The sequence below is a fragment of the Arachis stenosperma genome, chromosome 10 (assembly GCF_014773155.1).
Source record: "Arachis stenosperma cultivar V10309 chromosome 10, arast.V10309.gnm1.PFL2, whole genome shotgun sequence".
Taxonomy (NCBI): domain Eukaryota; kingdom Viridiplantae; phylum Streptophyta; class Magnoliopsida; order Fabales; family Fabaceae; genus Arachis; species Arachis stenosperma.
This window is the reverse complement of record NC_080386.1, coordinates 123,691,055-123,716,036: the sequence shown is the minus strand read 5'-3', so window position 1 is coordinate 123,716,036 and position 24,982 is coordinate 123,691,055. Positions and strand designations below refer to the sequence as shown.

Genomic DNA, 24,982 nt, shown 5'->3' with positions numbered 1-24,982 from the left:
ACTGAATCAAACTGCAGAAAGTTTGGCGGTGGTTCTGGCGGCAGCAGAGAAATTCACGGTGACCCCTGACACAGACAACCTCAGCAACCACTCTAATGGTGAAAATCAATTTAATAGACAAAGAAGCTGAAGCAAGGTTTAGAGTTTACCAAGCAAACAGGCTTCTAAGACGATTTTCGGCGGCGGCAGCGGTGGCATGGAGCTCCGGCGACACAGAGGCGCGGCCAGAAGCTTCAACATGGCACAGCAGAGGTAGCAATAGAGTTATACAGCGACAAAATCTAGCTTCCATCCTTACTCATCGAGCGCGCTCTCTTCTCCGTCTCGGGCTCGATGGCGGTAACGGCTTTGTGGCGGCACCACGCGGTGAGGGCGACGGCGATGGCACGGACAGCAGCGGCGGCGTGACTCCACGGGACGGTGACGCTTCCTCCTAGCGCGGTTTCCTCTCTCGCCTCAGTTTTGATTCGCGATGGTGGCTTTGAGGCAGTATGTAAAGTAGCTACAGTGCGAGTCACAGGCTCCTATTTTAGTATTTAGTATGTAAAGTAGTCGTAATACTTCTTTCTATCAGAGTAGCGCAGCCGGAAGCATGACTTCTGATAGTGAGGGTGTTATATTATGGTATCAGAGTGGTCCTTCCTGTAGAGCCTTGGAAATGGACTGATTATGCATCAATTGCATACTCTGAGAGTCTGTCATGTAATAGGTCTTGTTTGAATAACGAGAATTAGAGCTTTATGCACATGACGGTCTACTGATTAATACCATTAGTCTTGCATTGCATAATTCCTGGTATTAAGTTTGGCCGGCTTAACACTAGTAAATTATGTACGTGGAAGCACCAATGGGTTATCATAGACATTATGCAAGTTATAGATGATGTGAATCGCGGGTTTTGGAAACGTTAAGAGTTAATTCTTGAGGCTATTTCGTTAGGTATCTTGAACTCTAAATGTCACGTATCTTGTTCCTGCTGGTATGCTCTAAGGTTTTTCTTTGTGATTCTTTTCTTTGAAAGTGATCAGATTATCTTCCAATCATGCCCTCTTGTTCACGTGCACTCTTGTTTGATCCTAACTACATATGTCTGCTTAAAATCCTTGGTGTATTTACTTTCTTTATTTAGGCACTTCCTCTTGAGTCATGTACTCTTTGATATACATTTAAATCTGTTTTGATGCAGTATACCTTTTTAAGTTCTTATTCCAAGTCCTTTGTAAACAAATTGTGATTTAGTTTTTCTCTTATTTGACGATAATTAGAGTCATTCTTCAAATCTTACCAAAACCACTTTTGATTTGATATATATACTTTTCTATATAAACTTGAAAGTTCCTTATACAGTTTAAAACTAATTATTTCTAAATACCCCGCTTGTTCATTTACTGATTTATGAAAATATATTTACTTTAAATACAATTTGATTTTCTAACAACTTTATTACAGTTTTTACGAATATCTTTATTTGATTATGTATTTAAGTATTCTTTAAAAAAAATTTTTGCATCTTTTCTGTTGATTTTCATTTGACAAAGTTATTTTAAAGTTGGCTTGCGCTATTTTAAATGAAGTTTTGAAAAAACTTTCTTATTTAGCGGAAAACTGTTTGTTTGCAACACACCACTTATTTCTCTTTATGAATTTTATACCCTTTGAATTCGTTTAAGTATAAAGAATGATCTCAAAATTAAAATAAATAAATAAATAAATAAATAAATAAGTATATTGTCATTGACCTGAGTTGTCTTTATTTCTGGACTTTTATTCTATTTTAGTCAGAACTTGTTTCGATCAATATATTATCTTTTCTTTTATTCTTTCTATCAAAATTTTCTGAATTAGATTCTTTCTTAAGATATGATTTGACTCTTTAGTTTCATATTTTACATTTTATGTGAATTCTACTCTAACCATTTTCATTAGCTATCATGTAGATTCTTGATATCACGGCTTCTAATTTTGTGTTTCTATACATGGAAAACATAATTCTTCGATAAGCTTTGAACTCGTTTTGCTACACCATACCTTATGGCATTCTTTTGAGATTCTGTTTGGATCTTTTTGAAGTTGATTGATGCGTCCTTTGCCTGATTTTATTCACAACCAATTTTTAAATTTTTCATGAAAATCGTTTTTACTTTTACATGCACTTTTCTACATGAACTTCAAAATTTCTTTATATGGTTTAAATCTGTTTATCTGCAATACTTTCCCTATTCTTCTATAGACATGTGAAAAACAATTTCTACTTTGGATTTCTTTCATTGACTACAACTTGATTTACTCCCAATTTTATCATATTTTTTATACCTATTCTTATGAGATTTTGCATCTAAGTATTTTTTGAAGATTTTTGAGAAAATATTTTTACTCATAGCTTGATTAAGTTCTATTTTATAATTTTTGCTTATCTAATTTTAATTTGATTTGTTTTGATGCAATACCTTTTATATTTCTTTTGAAAAAGTTAATTTATTCCTTTTTGAGTTTATCCATTCCATGTGGATGCTACCATTGATTTTTAGTATTCTTTTCAACTCAGCTTAGATTCAGTTCAAAAGAGTGCACCGTTCTTTCTTTTGATTGTTCCTTTCGAAGTTCTTAGATTCAAATTCCTCCCTAGGATTACAACTTGAATTCCTACCAATCTCGCATTTATTTTTATGCAAATTTTTATTTTATTATGTAAAATGTCTTTCAAGGTTTTAAAGAAAATATTTTATCCTTAGCCTAACTAAATTTTCATTTCACAAATCTTGCATAATCTAGTTCGACTTGAAATTGTTTTAATATGACGCAATATTTATGTTTTTACAATTCTCTTGAATTTTGTATATAAACGCCCTGTTCTCTTTTAGGATTTCTATCTAAGTTCTTCGAAATCAAAATTTTTTTTCCTATTTATATTTTGATTCTTTCTTCTGACGTACTTCACGACTTTTGACCATTCTAGTTTGTTGGTGACTAGAGCCATTCCTTCATATTTTTGTGAACTTTGTGCTTCTCTAATTTGACTTCAGCTTGTTTTAATCTAATTTACCACTATCCTTCTCTTGTTTTCTTTAGAGTTCCTAGATTCAATATTTCCTGTTAAGACGCAAAATCACCCTTTCTAAAACGTTTTCTCATGTCTATACATTGTTGTTTAGCTGTAATCCTACATCTCCTTCCGAATTTATGTGCATCTTATCCTTGTCGCTGTTCTTCCTTTTCTATGGTCTATTATCCTTCTAAGTATACTTGAGATCAGTTTTGGTGTCTCGTACGACCGTTAGACTTAGTAAACGACACATTAGCCCTTTAGAACACGTTTGATGAACACAAAAGGTGAAATTTATAAACATATGACGTAGCAGGGAGTTGTGGAATCTTGTTTCATGTGAAGGAGTTTTATTGATGTTAAAGTTTGTGACTACTAAGATTTGTAAAGTGTTTGATGAGGTTGAGAATCCTCGGATGAGTTGATCGATGAAGTACGATTGAGAATGGTGGAAATAAGTTATGTTGAAATTTGAATAGTTGAATATCTGAGTTGGTGCGAGATCAGTATGCGAATGTTAAGTACGTCATTTTAATCCTAACCTGTTTTATAACCTTTCACTGCCTTGCTTTGCCACTACATGTTTGAACTATGTCATCATTTGCATCAAGCTTGTCTTGTAATTTCTATCTTGCAATCACACTCCTATCCTTATATCTTTATGCTATGAGGTAATCAAAGTATTTGAAGCTATATATATGCGTGCTGAGTTTTTTTTTTTACTTTTTCATAAAGTGTTATAACTATGTAATACTTTCTATAATAGACTAATTTTCGAAGACGAAAATTTTTTATAAGGTAGGTAGAATGTAAGTCCCAGAATTTTATTATAAATTAATTTCAAGTTTAATTATTTATTTATAACTTTAATTTCAGAAATTTCTTTATTAAAGATAATTAAAGTAAGTTTTGATTAATTGAGTTTGAAATAAATTAAGATTCTTATTCAAATTTTATAATTATTGAGGTATTTTCTATATTTAATTTATAAAGTTTAGTAATTGTAAAATAATAAGAATTTTATATGATTTGGTTTAAATAATTGAGATTTTAGAATTTAATATTTTCAATAATTTTTACAGACAAAGAAAATTAATTATATTATCTCTAATTTTAAATTAAAATACTTGATTGAAAGTTAATTAATAAATTAATAATTAAATAATATTTTAAAAATAAATTTAAAGGATTAAATTAGATTTTTAATTCATACCCTATACCCCTAAATTTAATAAAATTACCTAAACTACCCTAATTAACCCTAATATCCCCAAATTTAATCCTAATCCTAATTTTACCTAACCCCTACCCACACCTACTCCTCACCGCCACTCACTCACAGAAACCCCAACAAGAAAAGAAAAGGGGGGTAATGGAAAGGGGAAAAGAGAGGGGGAAAAGGGAAACGAAAACAGGAAAGAAAGAAAAGGGGAAAGGGAGAAGAGAGGGAGAATGGTGAGGAAGGGAGAGCATCGCCGGCAGAGAAAGGCACAGGAGGAGTCGCCGTTGTCCAACATGCAACCGCGCTCTGCCCTGTCTTGCGTCGCCACTGCGCCATTCGTCACCGCCGATCTGCCTCGAAGCCACCATCGCGAATCAAAACTAAGGCGAGAGAGGCAACCGCGCGAGAAGGAAGCGTCACCGTCCCGTGGAGTCGCGCCGCCGCTGCAGTCCGTGCCATCGCCGTCGCCCTCACCGCGTGGCGCCGCCACAAAGCCGTCACCGCCATCGAGGCCGAGACGGAGAAGAGAGCGCACTCGATGAGTAAGGATGGAAGCTAGGTTTTGTCACTGTATAACTCCATTGCTACCTCTGTTGTGTCCTGTTGAAGCTTCTGGCCGTGCCTCTGCGTCACTGGAGCTCCACGCCACCGCTGCCGCCGCCGAAAATCGTCTCAAAAGCCTGTTTGCTTGGTAAACTCTAAACCTTGCTTCAGCTTCTTTGTCTATTAAATTGATTTTTACCATTAGAGTTGTTGCTGAGGTTGTCTGTGTCAGGGGTCACCGCAAGTTTCTCTGCCGCCGCCAGAACTACCGCCAAACTTTCTGCAGTTTGATTCAGTCATTATCCCTTACATTTCAAAACCTTTCAAAAATCTGCATTCTAGTATGTTTGAATAGAAATTCTAAGGTTTTGGTAACGTTGGGATGAATCCCGATTACTGCATGTCATGATTAAAGCTATTGTTGTTGCTGCGAATGGTTTGGAGTTGAAGTTGCATCTGCCGCCGTTGCGAGCCAAGAGAAAATGAATTTGTGACGCGTTCTAGAGTTTTCGAGTTTGAACTTTCGAGGTAGGGATTTTTCTTAAAATCTATTTTATATTATGGAGTTGTTATAAACAGATATTAATGTGAGAAAACATATGTCTGTGATTATGAATGTCTTATAAATGTGGTTGACTGCTGGACTGAATAACTGATTGCTTGATTTCTTGAGTAGTTTGTGATCGTTGAACAGAAATTAGTTTTAAAGGTTATCTAGTTGATTATTATGAAAAATGGCTTTCTCGGTTTTAAAGCTATTTTTGATAATGTAAACGAATCGGCTTTGGAAATGATTTGGATTATGAAATTGAATTAATTTTGAGTTAGTCTGACTTTATAAATGACTTCATAAATGATTTAGTATTTGAGCTGGTTTGATTTTAAAAAGAGGCTTATTATTGGCACTGATACACTTTGAAAATAATTTGATATTGAAACTAGTTGAATTTTAGAAATGAACGAGATTTGGAAATGGTTGAAAAAAGGTATGAGAAATGTTTGGATGGGACCCGAAACGGGTGGCAGTGTCTGAGTTTTAGAGGAGATGTTGCCGAAATTTTATAAATGTGGAAGTTTTATTTAAAGTAATTAACTAAAAGAGATTTGTTTTGAAACATTCTATATGTTTTAAGATTGCTTTATTTATCAAAGAAAGAATTATGTTTTGAATTGGGATTGTTAATGAATGGAATAATGGAAAGAAGGATGATGAAGATTTTCTTTGAAATATGGTTTTGAATGAATTAGGGAATGAGATGTGGATTAATGAATGATGATGATGTTGAGTTATAGATTGAGAATGTTGAGATATGATCTTTGAATTGTTCATTTGGCTTATGAATTTGAAATATCTGAGATACGAGGTTCCCTGGAATAAGTGTCGTGGCTTGCCACCACGTGTACCAGGTTGAAAACTCGATACTCTGTTGACCCTACGACGTAAGTGTGACCGGGCACTATATAAATTTCCGGGAATGTTACCCCCATTGAGCAATATTGATTATTTGAGAAAAAGCTATGCATAGACTCTTGGGGATGCACGTCGGGGGACAGTCTAAGGACAATTCAGACTTGTCGGGTTGGCTGGATAACCGACAGATGAGCCTCATCAGCCATAGGACAGGCATTCATCATATGCATTTGTATGCTTTGCTTGGGTTTGAACTTGTTTTGGTTTGCCTAATTATTAAACTGTTCTTAACTGCTACTTGAACTATTTGTTGTAATTGTTACTTACTTGTGTTTTCCTTGTCTGTCTTGCCTGTGTTTGTCCTGGTGTTGGTGCACGAAATTGTGATCATCAATGGTGCCATCAACATGGTACGCTCAATTGCAATCTCAACTCTTTATCACAACTTCGCACAACTAACCAGCAAGTGCACTGGGTCGTCCAAGTAATAAACCTTACGCGAGTAAGGGTCGATCCCACGGAGATTGTTGGTATGAAGCAAGCTATGGTCATCTTGTAAATCTCAGTCAGGCGGATTCAAATGGTTATGGAGGATTAATAATTAAAAGATAAATAAAACATAAAATAAAGATAGAGATACTTATGCAATTCATTGGTGAGAACTTCAGATAAGCGTATGGAGATGCTTTGTCCCTTTCGTCTCTCTGCTTTCCTACTGTCTTCATCCAATCCTTCTTACTCCTTTCCATGGCAAGCTGTATGTTGGGCATCACCATTGTCAATGGCTACAGTCCCGTTCTCTCAGTGAAAATGTTCAACGCGCTCTGTCACAGCACGGCTAATCAGCTGTCGGTTCTCGATCATGTCGGAATAGAATCCAGTGATTCTTTTGCGTCTGTCACTAACGCCCCACAATCGCGAGTTTGAAGCTCGTCACAATCATTCAATCCTTGAATCCTACTCAGAATACCACAGACAAGGTTTAGACCTTCCGGATTCTCTTGAATGCCGCCATTAATTCTAGCTTATACCACGAAGATTCTGATTAAGGAATCCAAGAGATATCCACTCAATCTAAGGTAGAACGGAGGTGGTTGTCAGGCACACGTTCATAGGTGAGAATGATGATGAGTGTCACGGATCATCACATTCATCAAGTTGAGGAACAAGTGATATCTTAGAACAAGAATAAGCTGAATTGAATAGAAGAACAATAGTAATTGCATTGATACTCGAGGTACAGCAGAGCTCCACACCTTAATCTATGGTGTGTAGAAACTCCACCGTTGAAAATACATAAGAACAAGGTCTAGACATGGCCGAATGGCCAGCCTCCCAAAGAGGGTTCAATCATAAAAACATGATCAAAAGCTTTTTAATACAATAGCAAAAGGTCCTATTTGTAGAGAACTAGTAGCTTAGGGTTTACAAAGATGAGTAAATGACATAAAAATCCATTTCCGGGCCCACTTGGTGTGTGCTTGGGCTGAGCATTGAAGCTTTCATGTGTAGAGACTTTTCTTGGAGTTAAACGCCAGCTTTTGTGCCAGTTTGGGCGTTTAACTCCCATTCTTGTGCCAGTTCTGGCGTTAAACGCCAGAATTCTTGAGCTGACTTGGAACGCCTGTTTGAGCCATCAAATCTCGGGCAAAGTATGAACTATTAAACATTGCTGGAAAGCCCAGGATGTCTACTTTCCAACGCAATTGAGATCGCACCAATTGGGCTTTTGTAGCTCCAGAAAATCCACTTCGAGTGCAGGGAGGTCAGAATCCAACAACATCTACAGTCCTTTTCAGCCTCTGAATCAGATTTTTGCTCAGGTCCCTGAATTTCAGCCAGAAAATACCTGAAATCACAGAAAACACACAAACTCATAATAAATTCCAGAAAAGTGAATTTTAACTAAAAACTAATAAAAATATAATAAAAGCTAACTAAAACATACTAAAAACAAACTAAAAACAATGCCAAAAAGCGTATAAATTATCCGCTCATCACAACACCAAACTTAAATTGTTGCTTGTCCCCAAGCAACTGAAAATAAAATAAGATAAAAAGAAGAGAATATGCAATGAATTCCAAAAACATCTATGAAGATTAGTATTAATTAGATGAGCGGGGCATTTAGCTTTTTGCCTCTGAACAGTTTTGGCATCTCACTCTATCCTTTGAAATTCAGAATGATTGGCTTTTATAGGAACTCAGAATCCAGATAGTGTTATTGATTCTCCTAGTTAAGTATGATGATTCTTGAAAACAGCTACTTTATGAGTCTTGGCCGTAGCCCAAAGCACTCTGTCTTCCAGTATTACCACCGGATACATACATGCCATAGACACATAACTGGGTGAACCTTTTCAGATTGTGACTCAGCTTTGCTAGAGTCCCCAATTAGAGGTATCCAGGGTTCTTAAGCACACTCTTTTTTTTTTGCCTTGGATCACGACTTTATTTTTACCCTTGCCTTTTGGTTTAAAGGTCTGTTGGCTTTTTCTGCTTGCTTTCTCTCTCTTTTTTTTTCGCACATAATCTCTCCTTTTTTTTGTATTCACTGCTTTTTCTTGCTTCAAGAATCATTTTTATGATTTTTTAGATCCTCAGTAACATGTCTCCTTTTTTCATCCTTCTTTCAAGAGCCAACATTCATGAACAATAAATTCAAAAGACATATGCACTGTTTAAGCATACATTCAGAGGTCAAAGTATTACCACCACATCAAAATAATTAATCTGTTATAAAATTTAAAATTCATGCAATTCCTCTCTTTTTCAATTAAGAACATTTTTTTCATTTAAGAAAGGTGATGGATTCATAGGACATTCATAACTTTAAGGCATAGACACTAAGACACTAATGATCATGTAATAAGACACAAACACAGATAAACATAAGCAAAAAAAAAATAGAAAAATAAAGAACAAGGAGATTAAAGAACGGGTCCACCTTAGTGATGGCGGCTTGTTCTTCCTCATGAAGATCTTATGGAGTGCTTGAGCTCCTCAATGTCTCTTCCTTGCCTTTGTTGCTCCTCTCTCATGATTCTTTGATCTTCTCTAATTTCATGGAGGAGAATGGAATGTTCTTGGTGCTCCACCCTTAATTGTCCCATGTTGGAACTTAATTCTCCTAGGGAGGTGTTGATTTGCTCCCAATAGTTTTGTGGAAGAAAGTGCATCCCTTGAGGCATCTCAGGGATTTCATGATGAGGAATTTCCTCATGTCCATGAGTGGGATCTCTTGTTTGCTCCATCCTTTTGTTAGTGATGGGCTTGTCCTCATCAATGAGGATGTCTCCCTATATGTTAACTCCAACTGAATTACAGAGGTGACAAATGAGATGAGGGAAGGCTAATCTTGCCAAGGTAGAGGACTTGTCCGCCACCTTATAAAGTTCTTGGGATATAACCTTGGTGGACGAAATTGTGATCCATATTCCTTGTATTTGTATGAAATAATTATTATGGCACCAGTTGAATTCACAACTCCGTTCAACTAACCAGCAAGTGTACTTGGTCATCCAAGTAATAAACCTTACGTAAGTAAGGGTCGATCCCACAGAGATTGTTGGTATGAAGCAAGCTATGGTCACCTTGTAAATCTCAGTTAGGCAGATTAAATTGGGTTATAGTTTCTTAAATTAATAAAAAGAAGAAATAATAAAAGGGATAGAATACTTATGCAGATTCATTGGTGAGAATTTCAGATAAGCGAATGGAGAGACTGTATGGCTCAAGGACGCCTACTTTCCTACTGCTTCAACTCAATCCTTCTTACTCCTTTCCATGGCAAGCTGTGTATAGGGGTTCACCGTTCGACGATGGCTACTTTTAATCCTCTCGGGAAAATGGTCCTCTGCGCTGTCACTCGCATGGCTAATCGTCTGGAGGCATCACACTGGCCGAAGGCTACATCCCATCCTCGCAGTGAAAACTACGCTCACACGCTCTGTCACAGCACGGCTAATCACTGGTTAGTTCCCGCTCCTACTGGAATAGAATCCCTTGATTCTTTTGCGTCTGTCACTAACGCCCAGCACTTGCGAGTCTGAAGCACGTCACAGTCATTCATTACCGGAATCCTACTCGGAATACCACAGACAAGGTTAGACTTTCCGGATTCCCAGATCCTACTCGGAATACCACAGACAAGGTGAGACTTTTCGGATCCATAAATGCCGCCATCTATCTAGCTTATACCACGAAGATTCTGTTGGTGAATCTAAGAGATACACATTCAAGCTCTGTTGCATGTAGAACGGAAGTGGTTGTCAATCACACGCGTTCATAGGTGAGAATGATGATGAGCGTCACATAATCATCACATTCATCATGTTCTTGGGTACGAATGAATATCTTGGAACAAGAATAAGAGAGAATTGAATAAAGAAATAGAATGCATTAATACTTGAGGTACAGTAGAGCTCCACACCCTTAATCTATGGTGTGCAGAAACTCCACCGTTGAAAATACATAAGTAAAAGGTTCAGGCATGGCCGAATGGCCAGCCCCCATGATCTGAGAACTAATCGTCCCAAGATGATCTAATACAATAGTTAAGTGTTCTATTTATAATAAACTAGCTCCTAGGGTTTACATGAGTAAGTAATTGATGCATAAATCCACTTCTGGGGCCCACTTGGTGTATGCTTGGGCTGAGCTTGATCAATCCATGAGCTGAGGCTTTTCTTGGAGTTGAACTCCGAGTTATGACGTGTTTTGGGCGTTCAACTCCGGATCATGACGTTTTTCTGGCGTTTAACTCCAGACAGCAGCATGAACTTGGCGTTCAACGCCAAGTTACGTCGTCAATTTCCGAATAAAGTATGGACTATTATATATTGCTGGAAAGCTCTGGATGTCTACTTTCCAACGCCGTTAAGAGCGCGCCAATTGGAGTTCTGTAGCTCCAGAAAATCCATTTCGAGTGCAGGGAGGTCAGATTCCAACAGCATCAGCAGTCCTTTTGTCAGCCTTTTTCAGAGTTTTTGCTCAAGTCCCTCAATTTCAGTCAGAAATTACCTGAAATCACAGAAAAACACACAAACTCATAGTAAAGTCCAGAAATGTGAATTTAACATAAAAACTAATGAAAACATCCCTAAAAGTAGCTTGAACTTACTAAAAATTACCTAAAAACAATGCCAAAAAGCGTATAAATTATCCGCTCATCACAACACCAAACTTAAATTGTTGCTTGTCCCCAAGCAACTGAAAATCAAATAGGATAAAAAGAAGAGAATATACTATAAATTCCAGAATATCAATGAATTAATTATAATTAGATGAGCGGGACTTGTAGCTTTTTGCTTCTGAACAGTTTTGGCATCTCACTTTTTTTCCTTTGAAGTTTAGAATGATTGGCTTCTCTAGGAACTTAGAATTTCGGATAGTGTTATTGACTTTCCTAGTTAAGCATGTTGATTCTTGAACACAGCTACTTATGAGTCTTGGCCGTGGCCCTAAGCACTTTGTTTTCCGTATTACCACCGGATACATAAATGCCACAGACACATAACTGGGTGAACCTTTTCAGATTGTGACTCAGCTTTGCTAGAGTCCCCAGTTAGTGGTGTCCAGAGCTCTTAAGCACACTCTTTTGCTTTGGATCACGACTTTAACCATTCAGTCTCAAGCTTTTCACTTGGACCTTCATGACACAAGCACATGGTTAGGGACAGCTTAGTTTAGCCGCTTAGGCTTGGATTTTATTTCCTTGGGCCCTCCTATCCATTGATGCTCAAAGCCTTGGATCCTTTTTACCCTTGCCTTTTGGTTTTAAGGGCTATTGGCTTTTTCTACTACTCCTTCTTTTTTTTTTCGCCAGTCACTGCTTTTTCTTGCTTCAAGAATCAATTTCATGATTTTTCAGATCATCAATAACATTTCTCTTTGTTCATCATTCTTTCAAGAGCCAACAATTTTAACATTCATAAACAACAAGATCAAAAGACATATGCACTGTTCAATCATTCATTCAGAAAACAAAAGTATTGTCACCACATCAATATAATTAAACTAAATTCAAGAGCTATTTTCGAAATTTATGTACTTCTTGTTCTTTTGAATTAAAACATTTTTCATTTAAGAGAGGTGAAGGATTAATGGATTTTATTCATAGCTTTAAGGCATGGTTACATACTAATGATCATGAAGTAAAGACACAAAACATAGATAAACACAACATTAAAAACCGAAAAACAGAAAGAAATAAAGAACAAGGAATGAATCCACCTTTAGTGGCGTCTTCTTCTTGAAGGACCAATGATGTTCTTAAGCTCTTCTATGTCCCTTTCTTGCCTTTGTTGCTCCTCCCTCATTGCTCTTTGGTCTTCTCTTATTTCTTGGAGAATGATGGAGTGCTCATGATGTTCCACCCTTAATTGTTCCACATTGTGGCTCAAACCTTCTAAGGAGGTATTGAGTTGTTCCCAATAGTTGTTTGGAGGAAAGTGCATCCCTTGAGGCATCTCAGGGATTTCTTGATGATGAGCTTCCTCATGCACCTCTTGAGAACCGTGAGGGGCTTCTCTTGCTTGCTCCATCCTCTTCTTGGTGATGGGCTTATCCTCTTCAATGAGGATGTCTCCTTCTATGATAACTCCAGCTGAGTAACATAGATGGCAAATAAGGTGAGGAAAAGCTAGCCGCGCCATAGGTGAGGGCTTTCGCTATTTTGTAGATTTCATTGGAGATGACCTCATGAACTTCTACTTCCTCTCCAATCATGATGCCATGAATCATGATGGCCCGATCCACAGTAACTTCAGATCGGTTGCTAGTAGGAATGATGGAGCGTTGAATGAACTCTAACCATTCTCTAGCTATGGGCTTGAGGTCCAGTCTTCTTAGTTGGACTGGCTTGCCTTTGGAGTCTCTCTTCCATTGAGCTCCTTCCACACAAATGTCCATTAGTGTAGGGGCGTTCATCTCCTTGCATCATAGGCAAGTGAAACGCCAACCTCACATTTTCCGGACTAAAATCCAAGTATTTCCCCCGAACCATTGTGAGATAATTCTTTGGACTCGGGTTCATACCTTGATCATGGTTCCTAGTGATCCATGCATTGACATAGAACTCTTGAACCATTAAGATTCCGACTTGTTGCATGGGGTTGGTTAGGACTTCCCAACCTCTTCTTCGGACTTCATGTCGGATCTCCGGATACTCATTTTTCTTGAGCTTGAAAGGGACCTCAGGGATCACCTTCTTCTTTGCCACAACATCATAGAATGGTCTTGATGGCTCTTGGAGATGAATCTTTTCATCTCCCATGACTCAGAGGTGGAAGCTTTTGTCTTCCCTTTTCCTTTTCTAGAGGATACTCCGGCCTTAGGTGCCATTGATGGTAATGGAAAAACAAAAAAAGCTTATGCTTTTACCACACCAAACTTAAAATATTGCTCGCCCTCGAGCAAGAGAAGAAGAGAGAGAGAGAAGAAGAAGAAAATATGGTAGAGAAGGGGAAGTGATGGTTCGGCCAAGGGTGAGAAGAGGGGGTTGTGTTGTGTGAAAATGAAGTAGAATGGAAGGGTATTTATAGGGAGAGGGGGGAGTGTGTATTCGGCCATTTAGGGTGGGATTGGGTGGGAAATTGGTTTTGAATTTTTGAAGGTAGGTGGGGTTTATGGGGAAGAGTGGATGGATGTGAGTGGTGAATGGGGTAATTGGGAAGAGGAATTGAGGTGATTGGTGAAGAGTGTTGGGAAGTGTGGCATGGGGAATAGGAGACTGTGATTAGGATTAAAAGGTAAGGTGGGAATATGTTAGGTGGGGATCCTGTGGGGTCCATAGATCCTGAGGTGATCCTGTAGGGTCCACAGATCCTGAGGTGTTAAGGAATTCCATCCCTGCACCAAATAGGCATGTAAAATGCCTTCGTGCATCATTCTGGCGTTTAAACGCCCATTGGTGCACATTCTGGGCGTTCAACGCCCATGTAGAGCATGTTTCTGGCGTTCAGTGCCAGAGTGATGCTCTGTTCTGGCGTTGAACGCCAGCCAGATGCATCTTACTGGCGTTGAACGCCAGCCTGTGCGTCCTCCAAGGTGTGAATTTTTTCTTCTGTTGTTTTTGATTCTGTTTTTAATTTTTATGATTTTTTTCGTGACTCCTCATGATCATGTACCTAATAAAACACAAAATAACAATAAAATAGAATAAAATAAAAATTAGATAAATAAAATTGGATTGCCTCCCAACAAGCGCTTCTTTAGTGTCAATAGCTTGACAGTGGCTCTCATGGAGCCACAAGGTGATCAGGTCAATGTTGTATAGTCCCAACACCAAACTTAGAGTTTGGATATAGGGTCTTAACACCAAACTTAGAGTTTGGTTGTGGCCTTCCAACACCAAACTTAGAGTTTGACTGTGTGGGTTCTTCTTGACTCTGAACTGAGAGAAGCTCTTCATGCTTACTCTCTTCTGTCACAGAGGGATGGCCATGTGCCTTAAACACAAGGTAGTCCCCATTCAATTGAAGGATTAATTCACCTCTGTTGACATCTATCACAGCTCCTGCTGTGGCTAGGAAAGGACTTCCAAGGATGATGCAATCATCCTCTTCCTTCCTAGTGTCTAAGATTATGAAATCAGCAGGGATGTAAAGGCCTTCAACCTTTACTAACACATCCTCTACTATTCCATAAGCTTGTCTCAATGACTTGTCTGCCAGTTGTAATGAGAACAAGGCAGGTTGTACCTCAATGATCCCCAGCTTCTCCATTACAGAGAGTGGCATAAGATTTATCCCTGACCCCAGATCACACAGAGCTTTTTCAAAGATCATGGTGCCTATGGTACATGATATTAAGAACTTGCCAGGATCTTGTTTCTTTTGAGGTAGAATTTTCTGAATCCAAGTATCCAGTTCATTAATGAGCAGGGGAGGTTCACTTTCCCAAGTCCCATTACCAAATAACTTGGCATTCAGCTTCATGATAGCTCCTAAATATTGAGCAACTTGCTCTCCAGTCATATCTTCATCCTCTTCAGAGGAAGAATAGTCTTCAGAGCTCATGAATGGCAGAAGGAGATTTAATGGAATCTCTATGGTCTCTGTATGAGCCTCAGATTCCTTTGGATCCTTAATAGGAAACTCCTTCTTGCTTGAGGAACGTCCCAGGAGGTCTTCCTCACTAGGATTTTCGTTCTCCTCCTCCCTTGTGCATTCGGCCATATTGACTATGTCAATGGCTTTGCACTCTCCTTTTGGATTCTCTTCTGTATTTCTTGGGAGGGTACTGGGAGGAGTTTCAATGACTTTCTTACTCAGCTGGCCCACTTGTGCCTCCAGATTTCTGATGGAAGATCTTGTTTCACTCATGAAACTGAGAGTGGCTTTTGACAGATCAGAGACTACATTGGCTAAATTAGAAGTGTTTTGTTCAGAATTCTCTGTCTGTTGCTGAGAAGATGATGGATATGGCTTGCTATTGCCCAGCCTGTTGCGTCCACCATTGTTAAAGCCTTGTTGAGGCTTTTGTTGATCCTTCCATGAGAAATTTGGATGATTTCTCCATGATGAGTTATAGGTGTTTCCATAAGATTCACCCATGTAATTAACCTCTGCCATGGCAGGGTTCTCAGGATCATAAGCTTCTTCAGAAGCCGCCTCTCTAGTACTGTTGGATGCATGTTGCCATCCATTCAGATTTTGAGAGATCATGTTGACCTGTTGAGTCAACACTTTGTTCTGAGCTAATATGGTATTCAGAGTATCAATTTCAAGAACTCCTTTCTTCTGAGGTATCCCATTGTTCACGGAATTCCTCTCAGAAGTGTACATGAATTGGTTATTTGCAACCATGTCAATGAGTTCTTGAGCCTCTTCAGGCGTTTTCTTCAGGTGAATAGGTCCACCTGCAGAATGGTCCAATGACATTTTCGAAAATTCAGAGAGACCATAATAGAATATATCTAATATGGTCCATTCTGAAAACATGTCAGATGGACATCTTTTGGTCAGCTGCTTGTATCTTTCCCAAGCTTCATAGAGGGATTCACCATCTTTTTATTTGAAGGTTTGAACATCCACTCTCAGCTTGCTCAGCTTTTGAGGAGGAAAGAATTTATCCAAGAAGGCAGTGACCAGCTTATCCCAGGAGTCCAGGCTATCCTTAGGTTGTGAATCCAACCATATTCTAGCTCGGTCTCTTACAGCAAAAGGGAAAAGCATGAGTCTGTAGACTTCAGGATCAACTCCATTCGTCTTTACAGTCTCACAGATCTGCAAGAACTCAGTTAAAAACTGATAAGGATCTTCAGATGGAAGTCCATAAAACTTGCAGTTTTGTTGCATCAAGGCAACTAGCTGAGGTTTTAGCTCAAAGTTCTTGGCTCCAATGGCAGGAATGGAGATGCTTCTTCCATCAAACTTGGATGTTGGCTTTGTGAAGTCACCAAGCATTCTCCTTGCATTATTATTATTTTCGGCTGCCATCTCCTTCTCTTGTTCGAAAATTTCTGAAAGGTTGTTTCTGGATTGTTGTAATTTAGTTTCTCTTAATTTTCTCTTCAGAGTCCTTTCAGGTTCTGGATCAATTTCAACAAGAGTGCCTTTATCCCTGTTCCTGCTCATATGAAAGAGAAGAAAACAAGAAAAGAAAGAGGAATCCTCTATGTTACAGTATAGAGATTCCTTTATGTTAGTAGAGAAAAAGAAAGGGGAGAAGAATGTAGAAGAGGGGATTTGGATAATTAGATGGAGAGAGGTGAAGAGAAGTGTTAGTAATTAAATAATTAAATAGAAGAAGAAAAGAGAAGGGAATTTTCGAAAAAAATTTTGAAAAAGAGGTTAGTGATTTTCGAAAATTAGAGATAAATGTAATTGAAATTAAAATTTGAAACAATTAATTAATTAAAAAGAATTTTTGAAAAGAGAGAGATATTTTTCGAAAATAGAAGAGGGAGAAGTAGTTAGGTGGTTTTGAAAAAGATAAGAAACAAACAAAAAGTTAGTTAGTTGATTGAAAAAGATTTGAAATCAAAATTTTAAAAAGATAAGAAAAAAGGAGTTAGATAAGATATTTTGAAATCAAATTTTGAAAAATATAAAATTTTGAAAAGGATAAGATAAAAAGATAAGATAAAAGTTTTAAGAAAAAGATATTTTGAAAAAGGTTTAATTTTTAAAATGACTTAACTAACAAGAAACTACAAGATAAGATTCTAGAATTTAAAGATTGAGCCTTTCTTAACAAGAAAGTAACAAACTTCAAATTTTTGAACCAATCACATTAATTGTTAGCTAATTTTCGAAAATTAGATATAAAAGCTAAGAAAAAGATTTTTGAAAAAAAAAATAATTTTTAAAATTTTCGAAAATAATAAAAAAATGAAAAAGATATGATTTTTGAAAAAGATTTTGAAGAGATAAGATTTTTAAAATTGAAATTTTGACTTGACTTGTAAGAAACAACTAATTTTAAAAATTTTTGACCAAGTCAACCCAAAATTTCGAAAATTTGGAGGGAAATAAGGAGAAGATATTTTTTTTTTTGAAATTTTTTTATGAGGAGAGAGAAAAATAACAAATTTACTCAATGCATGAAATTTTTAGATCAAAACAATGAATGCATGCAAGAATGCTATGAATGTCAAGATGAACACCAAGAACACTTTGAAGATCATGATGAACATCAAGAACATAATTTTGAAAAAATTTTTATGCAAAGAAAACATGCAAGACACCAAACTTAGAAATCTTTAATGCATGGACTCTAACAAACAAAAAATGCATATGAAAAACAACAAACAACACAAAACAAGAAAACATCAAGATCAAACAAGAGGACTTATCAAGAACAACTTGAAGATCATGAAGAACACTATGAATGCATGGGATTTTCGAAAAATGCAAGGAAAAATTTTTAAAGCATGCAATTGACACCAAACTTAAAAATTGACTCAATACTCAAACAAGAAACACAAAATATTTTTGATTTTATTTTTTTTTGGATTTTTATTAAATTTTTTTTTTTTCGAAAATAAAGTTAGAAAAACGAAAAAGAAAAGAAAAATTTTGAAAAAGATTTTTGAAAAGAAAATTACCTAATCTGAGCAACATGATGAACCGTCAGTTGTCCATACTCGAACAATCCCCGGCAACGGCGCCAAAAACTTGGTGGACGAAATTGTGATCCATATTCCTTGTATTTGTATGAAATCATTATTATGGCACCAGTTGAATTCACAACTCCGTTCAACTAACCAGCAAGTGTACTGGGTCGTCCAAGTAATAAACCTTACGTGAGTAAGGGTCGATCCCACAGAGATTGTTGGTATGAAGCAAGCTATGGTTACCTTGTAAATCTCAGTTAGGCAGATTAAATTGGGTTATAGTTTCTTAAATTAATAAAAAGAAGAAATAATAAAAGGGATAGAATACTTATGCAGATTCATTGGTGAGAATTTCAAATAAGCGAATGGAGAGACTGTATGGCTCAAGGACGCCTACTTTCCTACTGCTTCAAATCAATCCTTCTTACTCCTTTCCATGGCAAGCTGTGTATAGGGGTTCACCGTTCGACGATGGCTACTTTTAATCCTCTCGGGAAAATGGTCCTCTGCGCTGTCATCACATGGCTAATCGTCTGGAGGCATCACACTGGCCGAAGGCTACATCCCATCCTCGCAGTGAAAACTAGCTCACGGCGCTCTGTCACAGCACGGCTAATCACTGGTTGGTTTCCGCTCCTACTGGAATAGAATCCTTGATTCTTTTGCGTCTGTCACTAACGCCCGCACTTGCGAGTCTGAAGCACGTCACAGTCATTCATTACCGGAATCCTACTCGGAATACCACAGACAAGGTTAGACTTTCCGGATTCCCAGGATCCTACTCGGAATACCACAGACAAGGTGAGACTTTCCGGATCCTCATAAATGCCGCCATCTATCTAGCTTATACCACGAAGATTCTGTTGGGGAATCTAAGAGATACACATTCAAGCTCTGTTGCATGTAGAACAGAAGTGGTTGTCAATCACACGCGTTCATAGGTGAGAATGATGATGAGCGTCACATAATCATCACATTCATCATGTTCTTGGGTACGAATGAATATCTTGGAACAAGAATAAGAGAGAATTGAATAAAAGAAAATAGAATTGCATTAATACTTGAGGTAGAGTAGAGCTCCACACCCTTAATCTATGGTGTGCAGAAACTCCACCGTTGAAAATACATAAGTAAAAGGTTCAGGCATGGCCGAATGGCCAGCCCCCATGATCTGAGAACTAATCGTCCCAAGATGATCTAATACAATAGTTAAGTGTTCTATTTATAATAAACTAGCTCCTAGGGTTTACATGAGTAAGTAATTGATGTATAAATCCACTTCTGGGGCCCACTTGGTGTATGCTTGGGCTGAGCTTGATCAATCCACGAGCTGAGACTTCTCTTGGAGTTGAACTCCGAGTTATGACGTGTTTTGGGCGTTCAACTCCGGATCATGACGTTTTTCTGGCGTTTAACTCCAGACAACAGCATGAACTTGGCGTTCAACGCCAAGTTACGTCGTCAATTTCCGAATAAAGTATAGACTATTATATATTGCTGGAAAGCTCTGGATGTCTACTTTCCAACGCCGTTGAGAGCGCGCCAATTGGAGTTCTGTAGCTCCAGAAAATCCATTTCGAGTGCAGGGAGGTCAGATTCCAACAGCATCAGCAGTCCTTTTGTCAGCCTTTTTCAGAGTTTTTGCTCAAGTCCCTCAATTTCAGTCAGAAATTATCTGAAATCACAGAAAAACACACAAACTCATAGTAAAGTCCAGAAATGTGAATTTAACATAAAAACTAATGAAAACATCCCTAAAAGTAGCTTGAACTTACTAAAAACTACCTAAAAATAATGCAAAAAAGCGTATAAATTATCCGCTCATCAAACCTCATGAACTTCTACTTCCTCTCCAATCATGATGCTATGAATCATGATAGCCCGGTCTATAGTAACTTCGGACCGGTTGCTAGTGGGAATGATTGAGCGTTGGATAAACTCCAACCATCCCCTAGCCACGGGTTTGAGGTCATGCCTTCTCAGTTGAACCGGCTTCCCTCTTGAATCTCTCTTCCATTGAGCGCCCTCTTCACAAATGTCTATGAGGACTTGGTCCAACCTTTGATCAAAGTTGACCCTTCTAGTGTAAGGGTGTTCATCTCCTTGCATCATGGGCAAGTTGAATGCAAACCTTACATTGTCTGGACTAAAATCTAAGCATTTCCCCCAAACCATTGTAAGCCAATTCTTTGGGTCCAGGTTTATACTTTGATCATGGTTCTTGGTGATCCATGCATTGGCATAGAATTCTTGAACCATTAAGATTCCGACTTGTTGAATGGGGTTGGTAAGAACTTCCCAACCTCTTCTTTGGATCTCATGTTGGATCTCCGGATATTCACTCTTTTTGAGTTTGAAAGGGACCTCGGAGATCACCTTCTTTATGGCCACAACTTCATAGAAGTGGTCTTGATGCACCCTTGAGATGAATCTCTCCATCTTCCATGACTCGGAGGTGGAAGCTTTTGCCTTCCCTTTCCTCTTTCTAGAGGTTTCTCCAGCCTTAGATGCCATAAATGGTTATGAAAAAACAAAAAGCAATGCTTTTACCACACCAAACTTAGAAGGTTTGCTCGTCCTCGAGCAAAAGAAGAAAGAAGAGAGTAGAAGAAGAAGAAATAGAGGAGATGGAGGTGCCTTTGTTTTTTGGCCAAGGGGGAGAAGTAGTGTGTAGGTTGTGTGAAAATGAAGGAGTGAAGATGGGTTTATATAAGGGTGGAGAGAGGGGTAGGGTTCGGCCATTATGGGTAGGTTTGGGAGGGAAAGTGGTTTGAATTTGAATGGTGAGGTAGGTGGGGTTTTATGAAGGATGGATGTGAGTAGTGAAGAGAATGGTGGGATTTGATAGGTGAGGGGTTTTTGGGGAAGAGGTGTTGAGGTGATTGGTGAATAGGTGAAGAAGAGAGAGAGTGGTGGGGTAGGTGGGGATCCTGTGGGGTCCACAGATCCTGAGGTGTCAAGGATAATTCATCCCTGCACCAAGTGGCGTGCAAAAATGCTCCTTCTGCCAATCCTGGCGTTAAACACCGGGCTGGTGCCCATTTCTGGCGTTTAACGCCAGCTTCTTGCCCATTCCTGGCGTTAAACGCCAGTCTGGTGTCCCTTTCTGGCGTTAAACGCCCAGAATGGTGCCAGACTGGGCGTTAAACGCCCATTTTGCTATCTTCACTGGCGTTTGAATGCCAGCAAATTTTCCTCCAGGGTGTGCTATTTTTCTTTCTGTTTTTCATGCTGTTTTTGCTTTTTCAATTGATTTTGTGACTTCCCATGATCATCAACCTATAAAAGAAATAAAATAACAAAGGGAAATAGATAAATATAACATTGGGTTGCCTCCCAACAAGCGCTTCTTTAATGTTAGTAGCTTGACAGTGGGCTCTCATGGAGCCTCACAGATACTCAGAGCAATGTTGGAACCTCCCAACACCAAACTTAGAGTTTGAATGTGGGGGTTCAACACCAAACTTAGAAGTTGGTTGTGGCCTCCCAACACCAAACTTAGAGTTTGACTGTGGGGGCTCTGTTTGACTCTATTTTGAGAGAAGCTCTTCATGCTTCCTCTCCATGGTTACAGAGGGATATCCTTGAGCCTTAAACACAAAGGATTCTTCATTCACTTGAATGATCAATTCTCCTCTGTCAACATTAATCACAGCCTTTGCTGTGGCTAGGAAGGGTCTGCCAAGGATAATGGATTCATCCATGCACTTCCCAGTCTCTAGGACTATGAAATCAGCAGGGATGTAATGGTCTTTAACCTTTACCAGAACATCCTCTACAAGTCCATAAGCTTGTTTTCTTGAATTGTCTGCCATCTCTAGTGAGATTCTTGCAGCTTGCACCTCAAAGATCCCTAGCTTCTCCATTACAGAGATAGGCATGAGGTTTATGCTTGACCCTAGGTCACACAGAGCCTTCTCAAAGGTCATGGTGCCTGTGGTACAAGGTATTGAGAACTTCCCAAGGTCCTGTCTCTTTTGAGGTAATCTCTGCCTAGTCAAGTCATCCAGTTTTTTGTTGAGCAAAGGGGGTTCATCCTCCCAAGTCTCATTACCAAATAACTTGTCATTTAGCTTCATGATTGCTCCAGGGTACTTAGCAACTTGCTCTTCAGTGACATCTTCGTCCTCTTCAGAGGAAGAATACTCATCAGAGCTCATGAATGGCAGAAGTAAACCCAATGGAATCTCTATGGTCTCAGTGTGAGCCTCAGATTCCCATGGTTCCTCATTAGGGAACTCATTGGAGGCCAGTGGACGTCCATTGAGGTCTTTCTCAGTGGCGCTCACTGCCTCTTTCTCCTCTCCAAATTCGGCCATGTTGATGGCCTTACACTCTCCTTTTGGATTCTCTTCTGTATTACTTGGAAGAGTACTAGGAGGGAGTTCAGTAACTTTCTTACTCAGCTGACCCACTTGTGCCTCCAAGTTTCTAATGGAGGACCTTGTTTCAGTCATGAAACTTTGAGTGATTTTGATTAGATCAGAGACTATGGTTGCTAAGTCAGAGTGGCTCTGCTTATAATTCTCTGTCTGTTGCTGAGAAGATGATGGAAAGGCTTGCCATTGCCAAACCTGTTTCTTCCACCATTATTGTTGTTGAAACCTTGTTGAGGTCTCTGTTGATCCTTCCATGAGAGATTTGGATGATTTCTCCATGAAGGATTATAGGTATTTCCATAGGGTTCTCCCATGTAATTCACCTCTTCCATTGAAGGGTTCTCAGGATCATAAGCTTCTTCTTTAGATGAAGCGTCCTTAGTACTGCCTGGTGCAGCTTGCATTCCAGACAGACTTTGAGAAATCATATTGACTTGCTGAGTCAATATTTTATTCTAAGCCAATATGGCATTCAGAGTATCAATCTCAAGAACTCCTTTCTTCTGATTCGTCCCATTATTCACAGGATTTCTTTCAGAAGTGTACATGAATTGGTTATTTGCAACCATTTCAATGAGTTCTTGAGCTTCTGCAGGCGTCTTCTTCAGATGAAGAGATCCTCCAGCAGAGCTGTCCAATGACATCTTGGACAGTTCAGACAGACCCATCATAGAAGATACCTATGATGCTCCATTCAGAAAGCATGTCAGGGGGACACTTTCTGATCAATTGTTTGTATCTTTCCCAAGCTTCATAGAGGGATTCACCTTCCTTCTGTTTGAAGATTTGGACTTCCACTCTAAGCTTACTCAATTTTTGAGGTGGAAAGAACTTTTCCAAGAAGGCATTGACTAGCTTTTCCCAAGAGTTCAGGCTTTCTTTAGGTTGTGAGTCCAACCATATCCTAGCTCTGTCTCTTACAGCAAAAGGGAATAGCATAAGTCGGTAGACCTCAGGGTCAACCCCATTGGTCTTGACAGTATCACAGATTTGCAAGAATTCAGCTAAAAATTGATGAGGATGTTCCAATGGAAGTACATGGAACTTGCAATTCTGTTGCATTAGAGAAACTAATTGAGGCTTAAGCTCAAAGTTGTTTGCTCCAATGGCAAGGATAGAGATGCTTCTCCCATAGAAGTCGGGAGTAGGTGCAGTAAAGTCACCCAGCACCTTCCTTGCATTGTTGGGATTGTTGTTGTTTTCGGCTGCCATGTCTTCTTCTTGTTTGAAGATTTCTGTTAGGTCCTCTACAGAGAGTTGTGTTCTAGCTTCTCTTAGCTTTCACTTCAAGGTCCTTTCAGGTTCAGGGTCAGCCTCAACAAGAATGCTTTTGTCTTTGCTCCTGCTCATATGAAAGAGAAAAGAACAAGAAAATATAGAATCCTCTATGTCACAGTATAGAGATTCCTTGAGGTGTCAGAGGAAAAGAAAAATAGAAGGAAGAGGTAGAAGAATTCGAACTTATCAAGAAAGATAGAGTTCGAATTGTGCATTGATGATGAGTGTTAGTCCATAAATAGAAGGATGTGAGAAGAGGAGAAGAAATTTTCAAAAATTAAAGTGAATTAGTTAAAAGAAATTTTGAAAAATGGTAATTGATTTTCAAAAACTAAGATTGGGAAAGAAATCAAGTGAAATTGAAAAAGATTTTGAAATTAGAAATCAAAAAGATATGATTGAAAAATCAATTTTGAAAAAAAATGTGATAAAAAGATATGATTGAAAAGACATAGTTTTAAAAAGATATGATTGAGAATATATGATTTGAAAAACAATTTAAAAAGATTTGATTTTGAAAATTAATGACTTGGCTAACAAGAAATTTAAAAGATATGATTCAGATATTAAACCTTTCTCAACAGAAAAGGCAACATAATTGAAATGTTGAATCAAATCATTAATTGTTAGCAAGTATTTTTGGAAATTGAAAGAAATTGATTTTGAAAATATATGATTGAAAAGATATGATTTAAAAAAGATTTGATTTTGAAAAATTATGAAAACTTGAAAAAAATTTGAATTAAAAACAAAATCTTCCCTCTTGTGCCATCCTGGCGTTAAACGCCTAGAATGGTATACATTCTGGCGTTTAACGCCCAAAATGCTACCCTTTTGGGCGTTAAACGCCCAGCTAGGTACCCTGGCTGGCGTTTAAACGCCAGTTTTCCTTCCTCACTGGGCGTTTTGAAAGCCCAGCTTTTTTTGTGTAATTCTTCTGCTGTATGTTCTGAATCTTCAATTCTCTGTATTATTGACTTGAAAAGACACAAATTAAAAAAAATTTGAATTTTTAATGATGAGGAATAATCAAAATGCAACTAAA

General features: G+C 38.3%; 1 non-coding gene across 1 annotated transcript; it reads left to right on the top strand.

The window, feature by feature from the left end:
* The first annotated feature begins 23,358 nt into the window (after nt 1-23,358).
* On the top strand, nt 23,359-23,466 carry LOC130959106 (small nucleolar RNA R71). The gene has a single exon (XR_009078201.1). It is a non-coding gene; the product is annotated as a small nucleolar RNA R71 (small nucleolar RNA).
* Nucleotides 23,467-24,982: the final 1,516 nt, after the last annotated feature.